The sequence below is a fragment of the Oryctolagus cuniculus genome, chromosome 7, assembly GCF_964237555.1.
Source record: "Oryctolagus cuniculus chromosome 7, mOryCun1.1, whole genome shotgun sequence".
NCBI lineage: Eukaryota > Metazoa > Chordata > Mammalia > Lagomorpha > Leporidae > Oryctolagus > Oryctolagus cuniculus.
The window spans coordinates 88,466,623-88,485,297 of record NC_091438.1 but is presented as its reverse complement, the minus strand read 5'-3'; the positions used below and the strand labels follow the sequence as shown (position 1 = coordinate 88,485,297).

The 18,675-nt window shown below is 35.4% G+C and overlaps 1 pseudogene; it reads right to left on the bottom strand.

Moving 5' to 3' along the window:
* LOC100338753 (protein Red pseudogene) overlaps positions 1 to 17,576 on the bottom strand; it is a 31,024-nt pseudogene extending 13,448 nt beyond the window's left edge.
* Between the last annotated feature and the right edge of the window lie 1,099 nt (positions 17,577 to 18,675).

Sequence of the window (18,675 nt, the reverse complement as noted above, 5' to 3'; positions counted from 1 at the left end):
GAGGTTGATTTTTAGCTCCTTTGTTAAGGATTAGTTGATTGTAGATGTGTGGATTGATTTCTCAGATTTCTATTCTGTTTCATTGGTATACAAGTCTATTTCTGTGCCAGTACCAGACTATTTTAACTATAACTTTCCTGTAATATATCTTGAAACCTGGTATTGTGATTCCTGTAGCTTTGTTTTTGTTGTTTAAGACCACTTTAGCTATTTGGGGTCTTGTAATTTCATATGAATTTTAGAATTATCTCATCTAGATATGAAAAGAATGTCATTGGTATTTTAGTTGGTATCATGTTGAATCTGTAAACTGCTTTTGGTAATATGGACATTTTGATGATACTGGTTCTTCCAAGCCATGAACATGGAAGATTCTTCCACTTTTTGAGTTTTCTGTAATTTCTCTTTTTTTAAAGTACTTTTATTTATTTATTTTAAAGTCAGAGTTACACAGAGAGAGAGAAGGAGAGGCAGAGAGAGAGAGAGAGAGAGAGAGAGATCTTCCATTCCTCCAATCCTCTGGTTCATTCCCCAATTGACTGCAAGAGCTGGAGCTGCACCAATCCGAAGCAGTAGCCAGTAGCTGCTTCTGATTCTCCCACATGGGTGCAGGGGCCCAAAGACTTGGGCCATCTTTTACTGCCTTCCCAGGCTATAGCAGGGAGTTAGATTGGAAGTGGAGCAGCAGGGACTTGAACTGGTGCCCATATGGGATGCTGACACTGTTGGTGGTGGCTTTACCCACTACACCACTGTGCTGGCCCCTCTATAATTTCTTTATTACTGTTTTGTAGTTTTCATTGTAGAGATCTTTCTTAATCAAATTTATTTCAAGGTATTTAAATTTTTTGTAGCTACTATGAGTTGTCCTCATATTGCAAATCTTTCTCAGTCATGGAATTGTCTGTGTATACAAAGGCTGTTGATTTTTATGTGTTGATTTTATATCCTGCAACTTTATCAAACTATGAGTTCCAATAGTCTCTTAGTAAAATTTTTGTTTCCCTATATATAGGATCATGTCATATGTAAACAAGGAAAATTTAATTTCTCCTTTCCAATTTTATCCCATTGTTTTCTTTTTCTTGCTAACGGCTCTGGCTAAAGCTTCCAGAACTATATTGAATAGCAACAGTGGAAGTGGGTGTCCTTTCTGACCACAGTGCAATGAAGTTAGAACTTGACAACTTAAGAAACTGTAGAAAATATGCAAAAACATGGATACTGAACAACATGCTTCTGAATTAACAGTGGATCATAGAAGAAGTAAAAAAGGAAATTAAAAAATTCCTGAAAATGATTGAAGATGACAACACAACATATCAAAACCTATGGGATACAGCAACATTAGTGTTAAGAGGTATGTTTATAATTTAATGTCTACATCAAGAAATTGGAGGGCTGGAACTGTAACAGAGCAAGTAAAGCTGCTGCCTGCAGTGCTACTCTCCCATTTAGATGCAGGTTTGAGTCCCAGATGCTTCACTTCAGACCCAGCTCTCTGCTATGTCCTGGGAAAGCAGTGGAAGATGGCCCAAGTGCTTGGGCCCCTGCACCTGTTGTGGAAGACCTGGAAGAAGCTCTTGGCTCCTGGCTTCAGATAGGCCTAGCTCTGACTATTGCAGCCATTTGGCAAATGAATCAACGGATGGAAGGCTTCTCTCTCTCTTTGCTGCTGCCTCTGCCTCTGCCTCTATGTAACTCTGCCTTTCAAACAAATAAATTTTTAAAAAACAAAAAAGAAATTGGGAAGGCATCGAGTAAATGATCTAAGAATGCATCTCAAGGACTTAGAAAAACAAAACAAAATGAATGCAATATTAGTAGGATAACAGAAATAACTATAATTAGAGGAGAAATAAACAAAATTATAATAAAAAATACAAAAGACCAGTAAAATGAAGAGTCATGAAAACATAGAAAACCTAAATAGGCAAATAACCAAGATGGAGACTGACTCAGTAATAAAGACTCTCTGAAAAAAGAAAAGTCCAGGACCAGATGGCTTCGTTGGTGAATTTTACCAAACTTTTAAAGAACTAATTTTAATTTTTCTCAAAGTATTCAAAACAAATTAAAAGGAGGGAATCCTCCCACACTCATTCTATGAAGCCAGTATCATCTTAATTCCAAAACCAGAAAAAGATACAACAAAGAAAGAGAAGTATAGACCAATATCACTGATAAACATAAATGCAAAGCTCTGCAACAAACTGTTAGCTAATTGAATTACAGCATATCAGAAAGATCATTCACTTGGACTAAGTGGGATTTATCCTGGTGTGCAGGGATTGTTCAACATACACAAATTAATAAATGTTATAAATCACATTAACAAATTGAAGAATAAAAATCATATGATTTTTTCAATAGATGCAGAGAAAGCATTTGATAAAATATAACATCATTTCATAATAAAAGCCTTAAGCAAATTAGATATAGAGAGAACATTCCATAAAACAATCAAGGCAATATATGACAAACCCACAGTCTGCATCATATTGACTGGGGAAATTTTGGAACCATTTCTACTAAAATCTAGAGAATTTATATCTCAAGGGCATTTTTTTCATGTAATCTGAATCTTGAATAACAGGGTTTGCATGTTAACATACAACATCCTTGCACTGCAGGGAAGTTACTGCTAAGTCTAGGGGGATAGAGCAGCAATGACCCTCAAAAGAATTTTGGATTTTGCAGCAAGGACTAAAATTATTCCATGACCTTTATAGCAATTTAATTCTGAATCTTATTAAGAATTTCTCAAAAGGTCTTTGCTGTATTATCACATTTTACTATTCAAGTTACAGATTTCATATGAACTAGCAAATAACTTGTGTTCACATTTAATTTCTATTTTTATAAAATCATAAAATAATAATTTTTCATTTTAATAATTACATTATTTTAAATTATCTGTTACAGAATACTTTATAAAAATAGATAATATAAAAATGTCAAAAGGAAATATAAAAAGTGAGTGGTAGAATGTTGATAAAGTCTATCGTAGTGTGTAGGCTTTCCTATTCACTCTCTACTCATCTGTCTTACCCAGAGCATCTTCCACTCTAGAAAATTCCCTTCAGTTAAGTGGACTATGCAGGTGTACCATTTTCATCCTTCTTACTATATTTTTACCGTGTCTTTTCTATACTTAGATATGTTTAGATACACAAATCCTTATTATTGTATTACCATTGCCTGTAACATTACTAACATGCTGTAGAGATTTGTAGCCTAGGAACCTTAGATTCCACTGGGGAGTCTAGACCTCTAGTATGCTATACTGTCTTGCCTTGCCTAAGTGCATTCTCTAATGTTTAATGATATATATCTCAGACTTTGTCCCCTCTGTTAGGTAAGCCTAGTTGTACTTTTCCTAATGCAACTTCTGTATGAACCTACTTCAGATTCATATTGGTGTTCTCTGAACTTTTCAACTCTACATTTTCTTTCATGTAATTTCCTCTATTTTATTGAGTGACTCCTTTTCTTTTCTGATGAGATAGCAGTAGATGGGAATTTTTGAAGTCCTTTTATCTTTTGAAGACATTTAGCCATTTTTAATTTAAAACATAAGTTTCCTGCCTAATCAACTTTCCAGTTACAAATCACTCCCTTGGTAAAACGTCCAGTTTAAAAATGAATTCTGGCCCACTCAGTCCTTTTCATTTAAAGGTTGGGTCAACAGGAATGTACCAGGCTTGAAGAGGGCTTGATTCTGATGGCTCTTTCATTCTTTCCTTCCTACTCCACATCTCCTGCTTTTTTCTTTCAAAAGATTTCAGCAAGAAAATAGCAATTGCCAGCAAATTACCACCCTCACTAAGTTCTTTAAAAATACTGTTCTGTCTAGAATGCCTGCCTTTTCATATATATTTTGTTCTTTTTAGAATGAATTTTCTTGGGACTGTGCTCTTGGTTAACACCTTCTGCTACATAGGTCAATGCTCAACTCGGTTGTCATATCTATAAGAAATCTCTGAACCTACCAAGTCCCAAGCCCCAGACAGTTTAACTGTCCTTTCTCAGTGCACATATTTATCATGGAACAAAATGATGATACAATTTTATTATCTGTGTGTGTTTTTCTATAATCTGCACTAGATATTTAGCTTTTTGGATGATAGAACTTGCCTATTCAATTTAATTCATCTATGCAATGACAAATTATATGGCATTCAATGACTAAATTATGTAGTAATAAAATAATGATTCACAAACAACTTGTTCTTTATAATGAAATATATCACACTTATGAAAGTAAAGAAAATATGTACCATAATTTAAATAAATTGGGGTCAACTTTATGGTGCAGCAGGTAAAGCCACCGTCCATGATGCCATCTTCCCTTATGAGCAACCATTTCAAATCTTGGCTGCTCTGCTTCCAGTCTAGCTCCTTGCTAATGTGCCTGGGAAGGCAGCAGAAAATGGCTTAAGTACTTTGGCCCCCGGCACCAAGTGGAAGACCTGAATGGAGTTCCTGGTTCATGGCTTCAGCCTGCTCAGCATTGGTTATTTATGGCCATTTAGTGAGTGAACTAGTGGATGGAAAATTTTCTTTGTCTCTCTTTTCCTCTCTCTGTAACTCTGCCCTTCAAATAATTAAAAATAAAATATTAAAAAAAAACAGTAAACTGAGCCATGGTATAGCCTAAGAAATAGAATATAGGTGCAGGTGTTTCACCTAGTGGTTAAGATATTGGTTGACACCCCTGTGCCCCACGTCACTGATACAAATTTTCTTATAATGAAGATACTGGAAGAGACATTGGTGACAACTCAAATAATTGGGTTCCTGGTGACCACATGGCAGATTTGAATTCCTAGCTCCTGGGTTCTAGTTGATACAGTCTTGGACACTGTGGGCATCTGGGGAGTGCATCAGTGGATGGAAGGTCTGTCTCTTTGTCCATATCTCTGCTTCTCAAAAATAATTATAAAAATAAATATCAAAGATAATATAGAACCCCTCAATGTAATCCTTCTCTGAAATTTTATCTACATTGGTGAATAGAGCTGATATTTTATTTTGTAATAGTATGTCATATTTTATGTAATGACATTCCAAATGATGGAGTGCTTTGCCATTTCCAGATTTTTATGTACTCAGAAATGTTACTGTGTACTTAGGGAAGAAAATCTCCATGCAAGTGTTCCCCTTGGTTACATAACAGAGTCTATCTGATGATTAAGAGAATATGAAAATATCCAACTTTAGGGGGTGACAGCAAAATGTTTCTAAACAGTTATACCAATTATACACATTCCAGAGATAGATGAGAATTGCTGTGACTCCAGTTCTCAGAAAAAACCAGTATTGCCCAACCTCCAATTCCCCCATCATCATCTCATACAAATGAAAAGATACAGATATAGTGTTAATGTGATTCCTTCTGTTAATTTTGCATTAATTTAGTAACTGGGAAGAACTTTGATTTTTCATATGATTAAGAACTTGTTTTTTTCTTATTCTATGAAATGCTTGTTCATTCTTTTGATCAATTTTCTATCAGACTGCTTGTAGTTTTTGCTGTACACTATATGTGTATCAAATGTTTCCTTGGGTTGTCTTAATATTTTTATATGTTGATATTCACATTTAAGTCTTTAATTCACTTTTGCAATTTATGAATTATTGATCCAATTTCTTCTTTTATTAGAACCAATTATCTCAGGATAGTGTATTAAAGATGAATTTAACAGCACATTCTTTCTATTCTGATATAGAATGTCTGCATTGTCATAAATCAACTGTCTTTAAATGCATGGTGCTTTTCAAAGCTCTCTATTTTGTTCCAATTGAATATTTGCTTAGCACCATGCCAATACACTGTCTGGATATGTTAGTTTAATAATAAATCTTGATATGTTTGCTTTTTCTTTCTGACTTCATTCGATCTACTTCCTTCTTCTTTCTCAGGAACATCTAAATAATTCTTGGTTGTTTGGTTCTTCAAGCAAATTTTAGTTTCAGCTTATTAAATTCCATAAAAATTTCTATTGAAATTTTGGTTGGAATTGTATTGAACTTAGAATTCATCTTTTTATGATATTGACTATTACAATCTGTAAAGTTGGCATTTTAATTTAAGTGCATTTAAAAATCCATTTGAATATGCCTTTTTTACATATTTATATAAAAAGACTTGCATTTTTTGGTTGGATCTATTCCTAGGCATTTTCAGAGCTTTATGGTATTAAAATGGCATACTTGATGTTTCCCATATGTTGTCCAATATACTGTTCTTTTTGAATTCAGTTTGATATACTTCCATATTGGTTTTGTGTTCAGTAATCTTGTTAAACTTTTATTAATTTTAATAATCTATGGATTTTTCTAGAATTTCTGTATTGATTGTCATCTGTAAATGTTTTGTTCTTTTATATTATTAATGCATATTATTTATTTTTGATATATTATTGGGCTTTCTAGGACTTCCAATCAAGAAAAGAATAAAAGTTACTGTACTGCTATTTTTTTAATTCCTAAAATCTTTTGGCTCATTTTCATATCTGCTTGCCCATTCTTTATGTTTTCTTGGTGCTTGCTCATATTTTCAAGCTTGAATTTCTTTATTTCTTGCTTATGTTTGCATTAAATCTATGGTTCTTCACATTTCATGTCTTTTAGTGGGATTTTATATTATATTTTTCATCTTGCACTTTAGTTCCTGTTCTTCCTTAATATTATATAAGAACCGACGAAGAAGCATGGGTTTTCCAGAGTTTGATTAAACCTAGGGCCAAACAAGTGGCTTCCCAAGTATCCTGTAGTTTATTTTCTTGTTTCTTTTGAATCTTTTTTTGTGTACCAAACAAGTAAAGAAATATACTCATGTTTATTGCCATATAGTTATAGATATACAAGATGACTTTAAAAATTTGTGGAAAATGCAATTAAAGATAATTTTGAAGCAAATCAATTTTTGAAATCTATGTATAGATTTTTATTTTTTCATGAAGATTTAAAAACCCTTGATAACTTCATATAAAATATCTAGGTGTGTGTGTATGTATATAAACAGACACATATGCACACACTTTTATATGCATCTGAATATAGGACATCACCTGTGCAAACATATTATATGTGATTTTACATAATGCATAATACATAGATGAATATTTTATATGCACAGATATGTACATATATACATATATTCTAATTTCCAATTATAATTATTTCCATCAGAAGCATTCAGAAAATCCGACACACCAGCCAACACATCTCTCACTTATATTTATGGAACTAACCTATTCCTGTGTTATTTAAAAAGTCAAAAGTTATAAGCTAAGTAACATGACTAGCTGACCATGAAATAAGAAGAAAGTTAATTGAATTGTCATTAGCACTGCCCATTATTTTAAAACCAGGCAGAACAAACTATTTCTAAAATTTATCTTACTCTCTTCATAAATTTATAAGAACAACGATTTACATTAGCATAGTAATCTCTTCTGCATTTGCTATTTTGATATCCTTGTCTACTCTTTGCATCTATTAAGTGAGACCTTTCTCAGGTTTAATGATATAAGACTTAAACTCACTAAGGGAGTATCCTGAGGCCAGAGAACAGAAGAGTAAACCCAGCTGCCATTCTTGGCACTCTAAATGCAGCAGCTTTCTCTACCTCAGTGCCTCACTAGCATCTCTGTCTAACATTCTATCTTTTTTTTTCCATGTAAACAACTAATTTCTATGTGTTGTAGCAATCCTACTAAATTACAAAAAATAAATAATGGTACTGTAAGTTTTAATCGTGAAGTGGGCTTATAATGTGTAAAATTTTTCAGTACAACACCTAATTCAATGGCTTTAATTTCTAATCCATTACTACATTTAACCACACATGCAATATTGAGCCACCTTTTATTATCTTGACACAGATCTGTACCCTGTGTAGCTTCAAAGGGGGCAGTTTGGTCACCAGTCTATTAGATACATATGCAACATCAAAAAATAGACAAGGCTTTCGGAAAGGAAGAAAACATGTTCGTATAGTCCAAGGGCACAGGTCATTCACTCAAAGACAATATACTGTACATATGTTATTTATATGCCACTCTATTAACTGCCCTTCAATGAGAAACATCTTGTTACTATAGCAACTGGCGCATTGCATGTTATCTCTGAGACTACTACATCATTGTACTAGACACACAGAGAGACACTTACATCCTTAAGTCATTTCAAAGTCTGTCACTTTAACAAAGTTTAAAGACAAATAACAAATATGTGTTAGTTATTCTTTATTTATTGTTTTGCTTTAGAGCCACTTGGTTCTGCATGGACAATATTTTTCCTTAATTTTTAACTGATAAAGGGAATGTTGGCCATTTATCTTTCACTATATGTCAGAGGGAGAGACAGACAACTGAGCAGTTTAATAGAAAAAGAATTCTGACCTGTTAAGCTGACCAGTTAAGACTGTATTGCATCTATCATCTATTGGGTTTTACATTGAGAAACTCATACCTGTCACAATGGTGACATCTCCTTGAGTTATGTAATGCACCCTTGTGAGTTATGCAATGTGCCCTTGTGTGTTTTCATTCCTCAATACAGATTTTAGGCCTGAATATCACATCTTCTTTTTAATCTTCATTTTGCAACAATTGAATTCAAGTCCCAGTGATAAGCTATACCATTGCCTGAAAAAAGTATAGTAGAAATGCATTGCCCATAAAATTCTGTTACTCAAATGAACCACATTTATAGCTACTAGTGGAGAATCCTATTAATCTTAAAGATGAATATGTATTGACTGTTTCTGGATGCCAAGCACTGTGTCAGTACTTTACTTATTAATTATTTTAATTTTCAACTGATTTAATTACTTTAATATTATTATTATTGTTATACCATGTAGTTTTATACAAAAATTAAGGTCACAAGATTAAATAATTTGCCCAATAATTGCTATGTGGCAGTGGCAGTTCCAAGCTTCCTTTTCATATCATTCTGGTACCAAACCACAAAGTCTTTACCTGTGTGCTCTGTTGAATTCATTGCTAGATAAAGAGATGGATTTTTAGGGAAAAAAAGGTAACACTTTAATAAATAACAATTTCTTACTTTTTTGAAGAGTTCTGCCTTTAGGGGGGATCCTGTGAAATCTCAATTAAATGACAAAATTAGGTACTTATGAACTGTGCTCCCACCAATGGAAACATCAGCGATTCCTTTTCACATATTCTTTTGATATTTTAGTAATTTTCATTTGATTCTCTAAATCACTGTTTTCAAAACTGCAATAATCACAGTTATAGGCCCATGTGAAATCTTAGTGTAATGGCTAAGAAGTCTGGACTTTAAAAAATATTTGGGGGCTGGCACCGTGGTTCACTTGGTTAATCCTCCGCCTGCGGTGCCAGCATCCCATATGGGTGCAGGGTTCTAGTCCCGGTTGCTCCTCTTCCAGTCCAGCTCTCTGCTGTGTCCCAGGAAGGCAGTGGAGGATGGCCCAAGTGCTTAGGCCCCTGCACCCGCATGGGAGACTGGGAGGAAGCACCTGGCTCCTGGCTTTGGATCGGCGGAGCCCCGGCCTTAGCAGCCATTTGGGGAGTGAACCAATGGAAGGAAGACCTTTCTCCCTGTCTCTCTCACTGTCTATAACTCTACCTGTCAAATAAGAAAAAAAAAAGCCACTATCATTAAAACAGTAAAATTTCTAACAGGAGCAGGAAATTATTTCAGTCAAAAAGTCTGATAACAGTATTCAAGTGTCCTCTGTATTACCTCAATAGAATTGCAGGGACCCCAAATCTGAATGCCATTTTGGCTTAGAATTTATTGTAAAATTTGAACTCATAATCTCCAACAATGGAGCATCTGCTTACATAGTCTATCTTCTACACGTACAAATGTAAATTCTACTAATATTGCTTGATTAAGAAAGCAGATATAAGGAAGTCAGGAAGTGAGAAAGTGGAGATTCACTAGGTCAAACAAAAGACAGGATAAGTACACTGTGACTACAGGTAGACAATTACGAATTTGGAGCTGAAAATAGCATGAAGCAGGAAGAGTATTACAAATGTTTAAGTTTGTTTTGTTCATAGACAGATGTGACTCTAACAATCCACAAAATATATTCTTTCAATTTCACATTAAAAAATCTTAGTTAACAACTCAAATGGTTGTACAAAGTGAAAAAAATCTATAAACCATATAAGTAGCAACAAAAATATTTTAAAATAATTTATATTTTTGTTTTTACTTAACTTGGGATATTGTGCAGTGATCATTGCAAAACATGATTCCTTATAATACTCTTGCTTACTGAGACATAGTTGGAGAGGTTAGTGAGTTTGTTTATTGTTACACAGACACTAGTATATACTGTTGGAGTTAAAATCAAGTGGTGAGATTTCAATGTTCCTTCCCTTTTTGGTAAGGAACTAATTATTTTTTATTTTATTTTTAAAAGTTATATCTATTTATTTGAAAGGCAGAGGAACCAAAAGAGAGAGAAACAGAGGCAGAGAGAGAGAGAGAGAGAGAGAGAGAATCTTTCATCTGCTAGTTCATTCTCCAAATATGCTCAATGTAGCCAGGAGCCAGGAACTCCAGCTCCCTGTGGGTCTCCTATGGGCGACAAGGACCCAAGTACTTGGGCTATCTTCCAGTGATTTCCTAAATGCATTAGCAGGATTAAAATTGGGGTATTCAGGCCTCAAACTGGAGATGTGATTTGGGATGCTGGTGTTTTAAGTGGTAGCTTAACCCACTGCCCCAAAATGCCTGCTCCAGGGAATAGGCTAGTTTTTAAAGGATACAATTCTGGCCAAAGAGCTTTTCTTTTTTAATTTCATGCTTTGAAAACAATAGGGAAACATTTATATCATATCTCAGCAATTTCCATATACATTAAAAATCATATAATTTGTGATATTAAAATAACTGAACTTTTTTATTTTAAAATGCTCATCTTATAATGAGGATTAAGCTACCCATTGATACATAAAATGTTTCTTTTGTTACATTCAGAAGTGAACTTTCCATCTCTTTTATTATTTTGAGTACAAATTTCATAAGTTCAAATTTAAGAATATAGTGATTCTTCTTATTATACTTGCCCTTCCATAACCACTCCCACCCCAATTCTTCCTACCTCTCCCAATCCCAGTCCCATTCGCCATTAAGAAAAAAAAAAAAAAAAAAAAAAAAAACTGTTCCTCGATGGTCAAGACAAGGAATGTTCAAGTCATTGCTTCTCAAAGTGTCAATTTCATTTCTACAGCTTTCAATTTAGAGAACATATCGTATTTGTTTCTTTGGGGCTGGCTTATTTCACTAAGTGTGATTTTTCCAGATACATGCATTTTTTTTCAAATGACTGGATTTCATTTTTTGTTTTTTTTACCATTGTGTAGTGTTCCGTAGAGTACAGTCTTCAGTCTTCAGTTGACAGTCATTAGGTTGATTCCATATCTTAGCTATTGTGAATTGAACTGCAATAAACATGGGGGTGCTGATTTCATCTCCCTTGGGTAAATTCCCAGGAGTGGGATGGCTGGGTCATATGCTAAGTCTATATTCAGATTTCTGAGGTATCTCCAAACTGATTTCCAAAGTGGTTTTACCAGTTTACATTCCCACTAATAGTAGATTAGGATATCTTTTTCCCTACATCCTCACCAGTATTTGTTGTTTGTTCATTTCTGTATTAAAGCCATTCTAATGGTTTTGATTTACATTTTCCTGATCGCTAGTGATCCTGAGCACTCTTTCATATGTCTGTAGGCCAACTGGATTTCCTCTTTTGAAAAATGTCTGCTTAAGTCCTTGGCCCATTTCTTAACTGGGATGTTTGTTTTGTTGTAGTAGAGTTTCTTGATCTCTTTATATATTCTGGTCATTAATCCTTTACAAGTTGCATTGTTTGCAAATATTTTCTCTCATTCTGTTGGTTGCCTCTTCATTTTCTTAAGTGTTTCTTTTGCAGTACAGAAGCTTCTCAATTTCATGTAATCCCATTTACTGATTTTGGCTTTGATTGCCTGTGCATCTGAGGTCTTTCTCAAGAAGTCTTTGCTGGCGCAAATGTCTTGCATTTTTCCCCATGTTCTCTAGTAATTTTATGGTATCAAGTTGTAGATTTAGATCTTTAATCCATTTTGAATGTAAGGCTTCATATTCCTGCATGTGGAAGTCCAGTTTTCCCAGCATCATTTGTTGAAGCAACTGTCCTTACTCCAGGGATTGGTTTTAAGTCCTTGGTTGAATATACGTTGGTTGTAGAATCTTGAATTGATTTCTGGCATTTCCATTCTGTTCCATTGGTCTATCCATCTGTTTTTCAGTACCAGGCCATTTTGACTATAACTGCATTGCAGTATGTCTTGAAATCTGGTATTGTTATGCCTCTGGGTTTGTTTTTGTTGTATAAGATTGCTTTAGCTATTCATATGAATATCAGCATCATTTTTTCTAGATCTGAGAAGAAGGTCTTTGGTATTTTGATTAGTATCACATTGAATTTGTAGACTGCTTTTGGAAGAATGGACATTTTGATGATATTGATTCTTCCAATCTATGAACATGGAAAATTTTTCCATATTTTTGTATCTTCTTCTATTTCTTTCTTTAATGTTTTGTAATTCTCATCATAGAGATCTTTAACATCCTTGGTTAAATGTATTTCAAGGTATTTGATTTTTTTTTTTGTAGCTATTGTGAATGGGTCTGATCTTAAAAGTTGTTTCTCAGCCATGCCATTGTCTGTGTATACAAAGGTTATTGATGTTTGTGCATTGATTTTATACCCTGTGATTTTACCAACCTCTTTTTTTTTTTTTTTTTTTTTTACAGGCAGAGTGGACAGTGAGAGAGAGAGAGACAGAGAGAAAGGTCTTCCTTTTGCCATTGGTTCACTCTCCAATTGCTGCCGCGGCCGGCGCACCATGCTGATCCGAAGGCAGGAGCCAGGTGCTTATCCTGGTCTCCCATGCGGGTGCAGGGCCCAAGGACTTGGGCCATCCTCCACTGCACTCCCTGGCCACAGCAGAGAGCTGGCCTGGAAGAGGAGCAACCGGGACAGAATCTGGCGCCCCAACCGACCAAACTTATATGAGTTCCTATAGTCTCTTGGTGGAGACTAGTGGATCTTCTATATATAGAATCATGTGGTCTGCAAATAGGGATAGTTTGACTTCCTCATTCCCAATTTGAATCCTTTGATTTCTTTTCCTAGTCTAATGGCTCTGGCTAAAACTTCCAGTACTATATGGAATAGCAATGGTGAGAGTAGGCAACCTTGTCTGGTACTGGATCTCAGTGGTAATGCTTCCAAGTTTTCCTCATCCAATAGGATGTTGGCCATGGGTTTGTCATAAATTGCCTTTATTGTGTTGAGGAATGTTCCTGCTATACCCATATTTGCTTAAAGTTTTCATCATGAAAGGATGTTCTACTTCATCAAATGCTTTCTCTGCATCTAAGGAGATAATCATATGTTTTTTGTTCTTCTTTTTTTTTTTAATGTGATGTATCACATTGATTTGCACATGTTGAACCATACTAGCATACCAGGGATAAATCCCACTTGGTCCAGGTGAATGATCTTTCTGATGTATTGTTGGATTTGGTTGACCAAAATTTTGTTGAGGATGTTTGTGTCTGTGTTCATCAGGGAAATTGGTCTGTAGTTCTCTTTCTCTGTAGTATCTTTTTCAGGTTTAGGTACTAAGGTGATGCTGGCTTTTTAGAAAGAATTTGGGAGGATTTCTTCCCTTTCAATTGTTTTGAATAACTTGAGAAGTGGAGTTAGTTCTTTAACTATCTGGTAGAATTCAGCAGTGAATCCATCTGGTCCTGGGCTTTCTTTGTTCAGAGTGTCTTTTTTACTGATTAAATTTCAGTTTTGGTAATGGGTCTGTTTAGGTTTTCTATGTCTTCATGGCTCAATTTAGGTAAGTTGTATGTGTCCAGGAATCTATCTTCTAGGTTTCCCAATTTGTTGGCATATAGCTCTTTGTAGTAATTTCTGATGATTCTCTTAATTTCTGTGGTATTTTTTGTTGCATTTCCTTTTTCATCTCTAATCTTATTAATTTGGGCCTTCTCTCTCCTTTTTTTGGTTAGTTCAGCCAATAGTGTGTCAATTTTGTTTAGTTTTTAAAAAATCCAGCTTTTCATTTTGGTGAACTTTTATATTTTTTCTTTACTTTTATTTTCTTCTCTAATTGGGTTTGCTGTTGTTTTTCTATATCCTTGAGATACAATGATAGCTTATTTATTTGGTGCCTTTCCAATTTCTTGTTAGAGGCACCAATTTCTATAAACTTTCCTCTCAAAACTGCTTTTGCTTTATCCCATAAGTTTTGATGTTGTGTTGTCTTAATTTGTTTCCAGAAATCTTTTGATTTATCTTTTGATTGCTTCTATGATCCACTGTTCATTCGGGAGATTGTTGTTCAGATTCTTTGTGTTTGCATATGATCTGGAGATTCCTGAGTTGCTAACTTCATGCTTTGTTGCACTTTAATCTGAGAAGATGCATGGTATGATTTTGATTTTTTTGAATTTGTTGAGATTTGTTTTATGTTCTAGCATGTGGTCAATCCTAGAGAAACTTCTATGCACAGGTGAGAAGAATTTGTATTCTACAGCTGTAGAATGAAAAGTTCTATAGATAACTGTTAGATCCATTTGGTCTATAATGTCAATTAACTCTGCTATTTCCTTTCTGATTTTCTGTCTGGTTGATCTGTTCATTGCTGAAAATGGGGTATTGAGATCCTCCACTACTATTGTATTTGAGTCTATGTCTCCCTTTGGATCCCTTAAAATTTCTTTTAAATAGCCAGGTGGCCTTTTATTAGGTGCATATGTGTTTATAATAGTCACATTTTCCTGTTAAATTGATCCCTCAATCATTGCATAGTGCCCTTCTTTGTCTCTTTTAACACTTTTTGTGTTATAGTCTATTTTGTCTGATATTAGGATGGCTACATCAGCTCTTTTTGGTTTCTGTTAGCATGCAATCTCTTTTTCATACTTTCACTTTCAGTCTGCATGCATCTTTTTTGGTGAGATGTGTTTCTTGTAGGCAGCAAACAGATGGGTTTTATTTTTTAATGCATTCTTTTAACTGGAGAGCTAAGGCCATTTACATTCAAGGTGATTATTGATAAGTGATGATTTGCCCTGTCATTTTTCCATAAATATTCCTACTTTTTACTTTGGATTTCTTTATTACTTTTCCAGGGACATTTCCTTCCTTTACCTTCTTTTGTAGTGATGGCCATGTTTCTGTGTTTTGGTGTGCAACACATCCTTAGGCATCTTCTGCACAGCTGGACAGGTAGTGACAAATTCTTTCAGTTTATGTTTGTCATGGAAGGTCTTTATCTCACCTTCGTTCATAAATGAGAGCTTTGCAGGGTTTGGTATTCTGGTTTTTTTTCTCTTAAGACTTGGACTGTATCTTGCCATTCTCTCCTAGCCTTTAGGGTTTCTGATGAGAAGTCCACACTGAGTCTAATTCGAGATCCTCTGATAGTAATCTGGCATTTTTCTCATGCACATTTTAGAATCTTTTCTTTATGTTTTACTGTGGAGAGTTTGATTACAATGTGTCATGGTGGAATCTTTTCTGGTCATGTCAATAACGAGTTCCATGTGTTTCCTGTACTTGGATGCCACTTTTTTTCTCCAAATACGGGAAATTTTCTCTTATTATTCTACTGAAAAAGCCTTCTAATCCTTTCTCTCTTTCCACACCTTCAGGAACTTCAAAAATCTGTATTCTGGGTCATTTGATAGTATCCTGTAGATTCCCAACATATGTCTTAGTTTTTTCATTTCTTCTTATGTTTGGTCTGACTGAATAATTTCCTGTGCTTCGTCTTCTAAGTCAGATATTCTTTCTTCTGTCTCACTGATTCTGTTAATATTTTCCACTGTATTTTTATTTGTTCTATTGAATTCTTCATTTTTAAGATTTCATTTTTGATATATTATCAAATTTATTTTTTTAAAACTTTTATTTAGTAAATCTAATTTTCCAAAGTACAATTTATGGATTACAATGGCTTTTTCTCCCGCATAACTTCCCTCTCACTTGCACCCCTCCCATCTCCTGCTCCCTCTCCCATTCCATTCACATCAAGATTCATTTTAAATTATCTTTATACAGAAGATCGATTTAGTGTATATTAAGTAAATATTTCATCAGTTTGCACCCACAAAGAACATAAAGTGTAAAATACTGTTTGAGTACTAGTTATAGCATTAATTCACATTGGACAGCACATTAAGGACAGAGATCCCACATGAGGAGTAAGTAAGTACACAGTGACTCTTGTTGTTGACTTAACAATTTGACACTCTTGTTTATGGCGTCAGAAATCTCCCTAGGCTCTAGTCATGAGTTTCCAAGGCTATGGAAGCCTCTTGAGTTTGCTGACTTCGATCTTATTTAGACAAGGTCATAGTCAAAGTGGAAGTTCTCTCCTCCCATCAGAGAAAGGTACCTCCTTCTTTGATGGCCTGTTCTTTCTACTGGGATATCACTCACAGAGATCTTTCATTTAGTTTTTTTTTTTTTTTTTTTTTTTTTTTTTTTTTTTTTTTTTTTTTTCCCAGAGTGTCTTGGCTTTCCATGCCTAAAATATTCTCATGGGCTCTTCAGCCAGATATGAATTCCTTAAGGGCTGATTCTGAGGCCAGAGTGCTATTTAGGACATCTGCCATTCTATGAGTCTGCTGTGTATCCCGCTTCCCATGTTGGATGGTTCTCCCCTTTTTTTATTCTATCAGTTAGTATTCGCAGACACTAGTCTTGTTTATGTGATCCCGTTGACTCTTAGACCTCTCAATGTGATCAATTGTGAATTGAAATTGATCACTTGGACTAGTGAGATGGCATTGGTACATGCCACCTTGATGGGATTGTATTGTAATCCCCTGGCACATTTCTAACTCCACCATTTGGGGCAAGTCCAATTGAACATGTCCCAAACTGTACATCTCCTCCCTCTCTTATTCCCATTCTTATATTTAACAGGGATCACTTTTCAGTTAAATTTAAACACCTAAGAATAACTGTGTTTTAATTACAGAGTTCAACCAATAGTATTAACTAGAACAAAAAAATACTAAAAGGGATAAAGTATTAAATAGTATTAAAAAGTATTAAATAAAGTATTAAATTGTACATATTACCAAATTTAGGCAATTAAGCTAAAAACTTTGCAACACAATGTACTTAATGCCATGAATCCATAGATTCTTTATTTTACTCCCCAGCAACGTTCTGTATAGTTTCTCCTTAGTTTGATAGTGCCTGAGGATGTATTACTCATCTCCTCATTGCTTTAACTGAAAATCTGAAAGAAGATCCTTGTAGTTTGGAGGCTGATAGTTCAGGAGATTCATATTTAGACTGGTGCCTGATGGAGGTCAGCAATGGTGAGTATGGAAGAAAGATCACACAGCTGGCCAGGAAGCAGAGAAAGTAGCTTGAACTCAGTTTAAATATCCAACCCTCTCATGAGAACTACATTCTGAGGGCAAGTTCTATCACCAGACTCACCTCTCAAAAGCTGTACCTGAATCGTCTCCATGCTTAATCCATCTATCTTTAATACAGGCTTCAGAGTTTAAATATGTACATGAGTTTGGGAAGCCAAGTGCTTCTCAATCCATAACATTCCACTTCTGGCTCCCCAAACTCATATCCTTCTTACATACAACATGCCATCATTCCATCCCAAGAAATCCCAGTCTTAACTCAGTCAAACATTAAAATTCAAAAGTCCTCGTTCCAAACTTTCATCCAAGACTGAAAACAACCTGTCTTAGCTATGAATTCCTCTACAACTGAAAAACTACTAACATTCTTTCAAGATGTAGTAGCAGAGGCCTGCACCATGGCTCACTTGGTTAATCCTCCGCCTACAGCGCTGGCATCCCATATGGAAACTAAGTTCTGGTCCCAGCTGCTCCTCTTCCAGTCCAGCTCTCTGCTGTGGCCCGGGAAGGCTGTAGAGGATGGCCTAAGTCCTGGGGCCCCTGCACCAGCATGGGAGCCTGGGAGGAGGCTCCTTGCTCCTGACTTCGGATCTGCGCAGTTCCCGGCTGTGGCTGCCATTTGGGGGGTGAACCATCGGATGGAAGACCTTTCTCTCTGCCTCTCTCTCACTGTCAGTAACTCTACCTGTCTAATGAAAAAAAAATAAAAGATGTAGTAGCAAGGCAGGCCCAAAATTTACATTTTCATTCCAAATGGGATACAAAGAAATTTCAAAGCAAGATGGAAAATCATCAGGGCTAATACTGAATCCTAAAGTTCCATGTCTGCCATCTTGGACAGTTTTTTTGAGACTGGGCTCCCAATGGCTTGGACAGCCCACCCTTACAGCTTTGCTGATTGCAGCCCATGCTTCCGTTCTCACAGACTCAGGTCTCATTTCTGTGTTTTCACTAACGATTACCCTGGTGTAGACTCTCTGCAGCAGTTCTGGCCCCATATTTCCCTTGACATTGCCCTAGAGGAGATTCCTTGAAGTGACTCTGCCCCAGAATCAAGCTCAATCTTAAGTCTATTTGATGACCCCTATACATCTAGGACAATCTTGGGCTTTGCTCAGATAGCTGCCATCTGAGACTGCACACTGATATCTGCAACTTTCTCAGGCTTGCCTGGAATGATGCTTACAATTT